The sequence below is a fragment of the Gobio gobio genome (assembly GCF_949357685.1).
Source record: "Gobio gobio genome assembly, chromosome: 15".
NCBI classification, from domain to species: Eukaryota; Metazoa; Chordata; class Actinopteri; order Cypriniformes; family Gobionidae; genus Gobio; species Gobio gobio.
The window spans coordinates 32,440,639-32,449,942 of NC_137108.1; positions in this window are offsets into that span (position 1 = coordinate 32,440,639).

Below are 9,304 nucleotides of genomic sequence, written 5' to 3' on the forward strand. Positions count from 1 at the left end.
GCTTAAAAATAACGATTTAATGTTTGTTGATGTACATTTTCCATTTTGTCCTACTGGAACAAAGCCAAGAGATCATTTTTGCAGGATAACTTAAAATGATTACTATTATTATTAATATATTAACAACAACAACAACATACATAATATCAAGACAGCAAATCAAATATCTTCCCTAACCCTCAAGAAGTTATGGCTATAATATTGTTCTTATTGATAGGCCTACAATCTTGGAAGTTCTGGAATAATAATAATTAAAAAAAGATTATTCATGGCTAATTAAAATAATAGGCCTTAACATCAATATCCTACTACTAATTTCTGTTAACAACAACAATAACAAAAAGCTTGAAAACAAACCAACTTTGTTATAATTACACCAGAAATACTGTAAATGTTAATATATCCTATATGATCAAATATTGTGCTGGACAAAGAGGGGTCTTCGGAGTCAAAAAAAAGTCAAGACCCACTCGCATTTTTCACAGAATATATTAGCCTATCACAGGTCGAGCATGACAAAAGGAAAGTGTTGTCATCTTCCATATTCTTTCTGTTAGTAGATTTGCCATGTCCAGACGAATACCGAATACCAAAATCTTGAACATTTCTAGTGAACCTGACTCAAAGGGTTTACATGTTAACAAGTATTTTTCCCCAGTTCACACAACACACGCTAGAGGGCACTGGTGAGCTCTTTACACTTGAAATGTGTCAGTAACCCCTTTGGGCTAAGAAAATTCCCATGTGGGTCTAAAAACACATTTGTATAATTGGACTTTTGATTCAAAACCTATCACTGAGATATGTCCCTTGCTAAAACAAGTTGCCTGTGTGACAACTATCCTGGCCATTCCTCCATACAAGATCTGAATCTTAAAGCCACAATGAAATGGAAGCGGCAACCGATATTTTCTTCCGTATATTGTGACGTAAATCCGAATGTAATGGATTATTGAAAAATAAAAATTAACTTGGGTTCTATGCATCGATTGTTAACTGGATGTTGAGATGTGGGCGTTGCGCTCGAAAGTAAAGGCAGATGAACGTGAGCTTTAAGCAGACTACCTGTAGGCCTATATGCCACCAGAGAGAAGCTGTTTTCAAAAGAAGGTCCAGTTAGAATGTAAAAATTTTCTTTTTAAAAAGTATGCATGGATAAATTGTGCACAATAAGATCTAAAACATGCATAGATAAGGAGTATTTTCATTTTATGCTGACTGCAAAGAGAACAATGCGTGTTATCTTAATATCATTGAGATACTAGTTTTTATAAAAATTCAGAGGTTTTTTTTATCTTTTCTGTTTTTTATTTGTTGTGTTTTTTGTGCTTTTATTATTATTTTTTGTTTATGTCTATCTAGATTATCTTTTATATATATATTTTTTTTTTCCCATTTTAGTATCTGAATTAAAGTACTACACACACACACACACACACACACACACACACACACACACACACACACACACACACACACACACACACACACCATTTAGTTTTTTTTTTTTACCTTTTCTGTTTTTTATTTGTTGTGTTTTTGGTGCTTTTATTATTATAATTTTTTTATATTTTATTAAATTTTTTTATCATATATATACATACATTTTTTTTTTTTTTTTTTTTTTTTTTTCATTTTAGTATCTGAATTAAAATACTACAACCCCAAATCAGAAAAAGTTGGGACAGTATGGAAAACGCAAATAAAAAAAGAAAGAAGTGATTTCTAAATTTACTTTGACTTGTATTTCATTGCAGACAATATGAACACAAAATATTTCATGTTTTGTCTGGTCAACTTCATGTCATTTTTAAACATGCATCCTTTCCTGTCATTCAGACCTGCAACACATTTCAAAAAAAGTTGGGACAGTAAAGCATTTACCACTTTGTAATGTTGCCATTCCTTTTTACAACACTTAAAAGACGTTTAGGGACTGAATACACTAAGTGATGAAGTGTTTCAGGTGTAATTTTGTCCCATTCTTCCTGCAAACAAGTCTTAAGGTGGGCAACAGTACGGGGTCTTCGTTGTCGCATTTTGCGCTTCAAAATGCGCCACACATTCTCTATTGGAGACAGGTCGGGACTGCAGGCAGGCCAGTCAAGTACCCGTACCCTCTTCCTCCGCAGCCAGGACTTTGTAATGTGTGCAGAATGTGGTTTTGCATTGTCTTGTTGAAATATGCATGGACCTCCCTGGAAAAGATGTCTTCTTGAAGGCAGTATATTATGCTCCAAAATCTCTATGTACTTTTCAGCATTAATGGTGCCTTCACAGAAGTGCAAGTTACCTTTGCCAAGGGCACTGACACAACCCCATACCATGACAGACCCTGGCTTTTGGACTTGTTGCTGGTAACAGTCTGGATGATCCTTTTCTTCTTTGGTCCGGAGCACACGGCGTCCATTCCTCCCAAAAAATACCTGTAATACTGATTCATCTGACCACAGTACACGTTTCCACTGTGTGATGGTCCATCCCAGATGCCTCCGAGCCCAGAGAAGTCGACGGCGCTTCTGGACACTGTTAACATAGGGCTTGCTTTTGGCACAGTACAGTTTTAACTGGCATTTGTGGATGTAACTACGTATTGTGGTACTTGACAAAGGTTTGCCAAAGTAGTCCTGAGCCCATGTGGTGATATTGCTTATAGATGAATGACGATTCTTGATGCAGTGCCGCCTGAGGGATTGGAGATCACGGTTGTTCAGCTTAGGCTTGCGCCCTTGTCCTTTACGCACTGAAATTCCTCCAGATTCCTTGAATCTTTTAATTATGTTATGCACTGTTGAATGTGAAATATCCAAATCTCTTCCTATCTTTCTTTGAGGAACACTGTTTTTAAACATTTCAATAATTTTCTCATGTTTTTGGTGGCAAACTGGCGATCCTCGGCCCATCTTTGCTCCTAAAGGATTAGACCTTTCTTGGATGCTGCTTTTGTACCAAATCATAATTACAATCACCTGTTGACATCACCTGTTTCAAATCACATCATTATTTAACCATTTTACCTCATTACTATGATGAATCATGTTTTCTTTTACATCACGTGGATGGCCGGGTACATGTGCGTTACTTATACCTGGGGAACGCATGGCACCAGGATGCTCTATGGGAAGAAGGCAAGCCAGCGGAGGCAGTGTGATGCTTTGGGCAATGTTCTGCTGGGAAACCTTGGGTCCTGCCATTCATGTGGATGTTACTTTGACACAAACCACCTACCTAAGCATTGTTGCAGACCATGTACACCCTTTCATGGAAACGGTATTCCTTGGTGGCTGTGGCCTCTTTCAGCAGGATAATGCGCCCTGCCACAAAGCAAAAATGGTTCAGGAATGGTTTGAGGAGCACAACAATGAGTTTGAGGTGTTGACTTGGCCTCCCGATTCCCCAGATCTCAATCCAATCGGGCATCTGTGGGATGTGCTGAACAAACAAGTCCGATCCATGGAGGCCCCACCTTGCAACTTACAGGATTTAAAGGATCTGCTGCTAACATCTTGATAGAAGATACCACAGCACACCTTCAGGGGTCTAGTGGAGTCCATGCCTTGATAGGTCAGAGCTGTTTTGGCAGCAAAAGGGGAACCAACACAATATTAGGACAGTGGTCATAATGGCCTGATCGTATATATATATATATATATATATATATATATATATATATATATATATATATATATATATATATATATACATATATATATATATATATATACATATATATATATATATATATATATATATATATATATATATATATATATATATATATATATATATATATATATATATATATATATATATATATATATATATATATATATATATATATATATATATATATATATATTAGGGCTGTCAAAAGATTAATCACGATTAATCGCATCCAAAATAAAAGTTTGTGTTTACATAATATGTATGTGTACTGTATATAATTATGATGTATATTTAAATACACACACATGCATGTATAAGAAACATTTGTTTTATACATATAAAATATGTATATAATATCAATAATAGAAATATATACAGTATATACATGCAAATATTTCTAAAATATATACAAGAATGAGTGTGTAATCAAATATACATTATATACAGATATACATCACGATTAATCATTTGACAGCCCTAATATATATTTATATTTTATTTTATTCCAGTTAACATTATAAGTAATATATAATGTTTTATAATAACTCTGCAAATAAATAAATAAAAAAGCATTACATTTCAGTGATAATTTCTGTCTGACTGATAGTTGTGAGTTTGCAAACATTTACAATTACATTGCATATTTTGTGCAATTGCAATGTGTTCTGCATCTGTCCTCTGGCCAACATAAAAGAAACAATAATCATGCATGCACATTTTATGGCCTTAAGAATAATTTATGGTTCTTACAAATCTGTTCTCTATAATATTCAGCCGTGATGAATTTAGCAAAATATAATCCAAACTGATTAACTTTAATAACGTCCATTTCATTTAAAAAATAAATAAAATTATTATTACATTTTTTTAAAAGTGTTAATATTCAAACACAGAGCTTTGACTGCAGCGTCTTATAATGTATTGCATAAGTTGATTTGTGTGCCTGCTGTTCAGGCACTGCTGTAATTACACAGCTTTTATTTGCACAGCATGTTCCATATTTTTCGCTCTTTATATTCTTGGCCTTGTCAGAGAGTTTAATGAAAGTTTTACTGCAATTGATGAGACACAACAGGGATTTTCAGTCTTATTATACAAAAATCCAAAGTCCACTAGACTGTTTGGCATTTTTAATTAGGAATGCAAAACTACTGAGACATTTTCTCCTCTGTTAATGCAAAGAGAAAATTGGAAGCCAATCCATTTCACCCCAGTAGGGACTCTAGGTCTGAGAGAGAATTACGGAGTCAGTCTCATAAACAGAGCTCGGGATGAATCGCTCACAAAAACCTGCTGCTTTTACTGAGAGGAACCTAATGTGTGACAGACACATGTGTGCGCTATGCAGCCAAATAAGCAGATGAAATATTTTCAGTCATGAAAAATGTGACATTTTAGAACCGCTTTGAATATGTTTTAATATACGTTTGTTTAAACAGCCAGTTATAATGGAAAAGATTATTTTTCGGCTTTCATGTGGAAACGATAGGCTTTGCTGCATGCCATCCAAATACGCAAAAAACATCTTTAATATAGATCAATAATTCATATAGGCCTAACATTTACACACTCAATGAATCTGGCGCATGTCTAGCAATCAGATTCACATATGGGTCTGACTTTATTTCAGCACAAGAATTTCTACGTTTGAAATGTACGTAAATAACTGAGGATTAAAAGCCCCTCACAGTATCTGTAATGCACTCAGTGCCTTTCATGGCATGACAAATTTTAGAGCCCCTGCAGCTCTGTCATTACTCCCAGAATTAATATTTTCATATTCAGTGAAACGAGAGGTGAATTGAAGTAATATAAGGTTAAGCCCACGCCAAAGCTCTAAATCTATACCCTTTACGTTTGGCCTAAACACAGAGAAATCAGGACCACATGTGGAAGGGAACAAAAATTCCAAACGGCAGCACTATACGTCAGGGTCAGTTTTGCCGTTAGCACAGGGTGGGATCAGTACGGACAGGAGTGTAATCTGATCTGGGCACAGGTCTCTGACGTGGTATTTGAGAACTGTTCATGACTGTGTTTAGACCTACCAGTGGACTGGCATTAAGCATTTCTTCACTTTATCTTCTCACTTTCTTTACCTGTGTGTCTTCTGAGTCCAGTAAAAAAAAACTGGTTGGATGTTTGTGGATTCAAGGTCAGTTTGTAATATTTTTCATTTTAATCTTTTTTTTTTTTTTAAAGGGAGGGGTGGTGAATTGACTCTCAGGGGCATAGTAATCATATTAAAGAAATTGATAAAGAAATATCACTCAAACAACAGACTAATGACAACCAAAGAGAATAAAAGAGTCCCAAATGACACACTATACACTATGCACGTATGCACTATACTTAGCACTATGTAGTAAACCAGGGCTCGACATTAAGCATGTTCACATGCTTGTCCTTCGGACAAGTAAATCTGTCATCCACTTGTCCGAGTAAAAAATGTGCTTGTCCGAAAAAGAAAAAAAATATTTTGTGTGTGTGTTGTACATAAAATGTATTCTGAAGCAATATTCTCACCAGTGTTCAATCAGCTTTGACATATGCATATTTGTGATATTTGTACCTTTTATAAAGGGCGTTTTTCCCCTAATCTTATTAAATATAGGCTATGATTCAGATTTCCTTTTATATTCTAAAATTGGATCAATAAATTAAATTAGAAGACGACACTATAGGCTGTTACCAGTCAAATTAAATAATTTACACTGAAAAATTACAACTGCATTAAATAATGTTATGAGATTGTTTTAAATATTTTTTGAATATACAAATAAGAAATGTTGGAAAGATGAAACTAAACCACCAGTAGGTGGCAGCAGGTGATCGTCTGAATGAGTGAGTCATTGAGTCGATTCGTTCAAACGCTGATTCATTCAAGAATGAGGCAGTTGTTTACGAATAGTTCATTGAATCTTTGATTCTATCGATTCATTCAAAATGCTGAATCATTCACTAACACGCTGTTGCGGTGACGCGTTCTGTTGTGATCTTTTGGAACTATTTTCGCTGCTGAAATAGAACAAAAACACTCAATATTGCATCTAAAATGTAAGTGACTTAATGTTAATAATTGTTTATGGAACTGTCATATGAAATCAGTGTCATTTTCAGTCGTGATGTTATTCAGGAAAACAGCACTCTTGGTAATGTGACGTTGCAACTGTATCATGTTATAAATATAAATAAACTCCACATTTCTACATTTTTACGGCAGTGTGTTAATTGAGTTTCGCTGTGTGAGCGGCGCACATTTGTTTCGATTTCTCCTCGAGCTGCGCTAGCGTCAACAGTGCAACGTTAGTTACCGTTAGTCAGGGGTGTAGCACAAAATCCTGGGCCCTATGCATAGGCAGTCCTGATGGGCCCCCATCCATGTTAAAATATATTCCAGACTTTTCAAAGGGCCCTCTCCCTAGACGGGGCCATGGGTAGTCAGGTCCACTTTTACCCCCACTACCACGCCCATGCCGTCAGTTCATTATATATTATCATCCACTGTCAATCGCCACTTACAGTAATGAATGCAGAATCATTCTTGCATTTTGGTGATTCCCTAGTTATTTTTTGTTAATGACGTTTTATCAGGCTAACGTTACTTTTTTTAAGTAAAATTCTCTTTCACTTGCCCCTTCAAAAAATCCACTAACGCGGACAAGCGTTAATGTCGAGCCCTGACTAAACTGTATAGTGTTTGAATTTTATAAGGTTATTTTGTCCTTCAACATTGGAGTCGGATAGCCCCTCCCCCTCTGCTATACGTAATAGAGGGCAAAAGTTGGGTTCCGGAAGTAAAAACTCAAATTTCTCTATAAGGAAATTGATTTTGAAAGATAACTTACAAACCTTTAAAGACAGACCTATTGCAAGCTATATATGAGGTTGTTAATCCATGGTATTGCTTCAACTGAAGCCATCAGCCCGCATTATTTCAGCTTATTTTTTTAAATAATTGTGTTTAACAGTGGAATTCCTGGTAATGTGATTCACCTCATACCTGATTGGCTTGCATGGTTCATGGCTTAGAACTCTTTAAATAAGACTATTTTAAAAGCCCTAATGGGAAAAATGTTTGAAAAAAAAACAACAACTTTCGGAACCAGTTCCGCTGAAAAAGGGGGCGGGTACTGTTGCATTCTATTGAGAATGAGGAGATACGTCATGGTCGTGGGCGGAGTCTGAGCCCTACACCATTCTGGGATCCCACGCTATCGGTTGCCAGGGGTAACATTGTAAGAGCGATACAGAGATCAGAGCAGGAAAGACGGCTCGAGGAATTATCATCGCGGCGTTTAAGCGGAGAAATTACGAGAAAACTTAGAAGAAATGGAGAAGAAGAGGTCTCTTACAGGGAGAAACGTACTACCAGCGCCAAGCTGAGGTATTTAGAGAAGCTGGCTGATATCAAAAACGTTGACCCATACGAGCTGCCACGGCAGAACTCCGAACCACCTTGCACTGAAATGTTTCTATAAATATATTTCCTGTGCATTCTGAATAATAAATATATCTCCCCACTATCCTGCAGCAGTCCAGTGCTCGTCATCATTAGCAGTGTTTTTCTCTTACTGATAATATTTTATACCTATTGAGTTTATATTTTTAAATTAATTTGACTAAACATTTAAATGATCGTTTGTGTGCGCCGGTGCTTTTATTCCAGCCTTCTTAAGTAGAATGAATGCTCGGTACGTGCCTTAAATGGATGTAACGTTAACAAAGTTAAATATTGAATTAATCTTAAACAGTGATGCACACAGTAGAGGAAAATTACAGTCAACTAGGCCTACCTTGAATATTAATTAAGCGTTTTGGGCATAAACATGTTTATAACATACAGTAAAATGACTGACAATGAAAAATGACAGAATAGTGATCAACATGTTTAATACAAATAAATAAAGGTTCGTATTGATCAAGTGTCTCACACTTCAGCATCGCGCTCACTAGTTAAGACCATGACTGACACCCTGTGGTGAAATAATGGCGTACGTTTACCAGCCGCTGCTTTCTCAGATCGGCTTGGGTGGATTAAAACTTCATGTTCAGTTGAGTTTGGAAAACTATGTACATAGTAATCATCAGAATATCTCTTCTCCAGTCTCTATCCGAATCCATTACCTGGCGGGCAGACCCCCAAAATGGCGGAAGGGGGGCGGGGCGCTGTGTCGTGACGACATCTCCTCATTCTCAATTAAAGCTGTGACAGTTGAGAGCATGAAGTGTCCAATATGCCACACTTCCTTTTTTCGGTCAATTAAGTGCATCATCCAGGTATATAAACTGTACTTTTTCTATTTGTAATTTTCAGTGTGAACACACTACTCACCCAATTTTTAACAAACTAAGGCCTAAAAAAGAAACTCAACTATATGAAAATCCTTTTTAATTTACAGACCTTAAAAGTTAATTAATAGCCTATATATATATATATATATATATATATATATATATATATATATATATATATATATATATATATATATATATATATATATATATAAGAAATTGAATAGAAAATTAAGAAATTAATATACGCAGCCGGCTAGTGAAGCTATTACGCGATGACATCATGAAAGAACCGCTGAATCGCTTTCTTGACCAATTCATTGAAATAAATGGCTCACAGAAA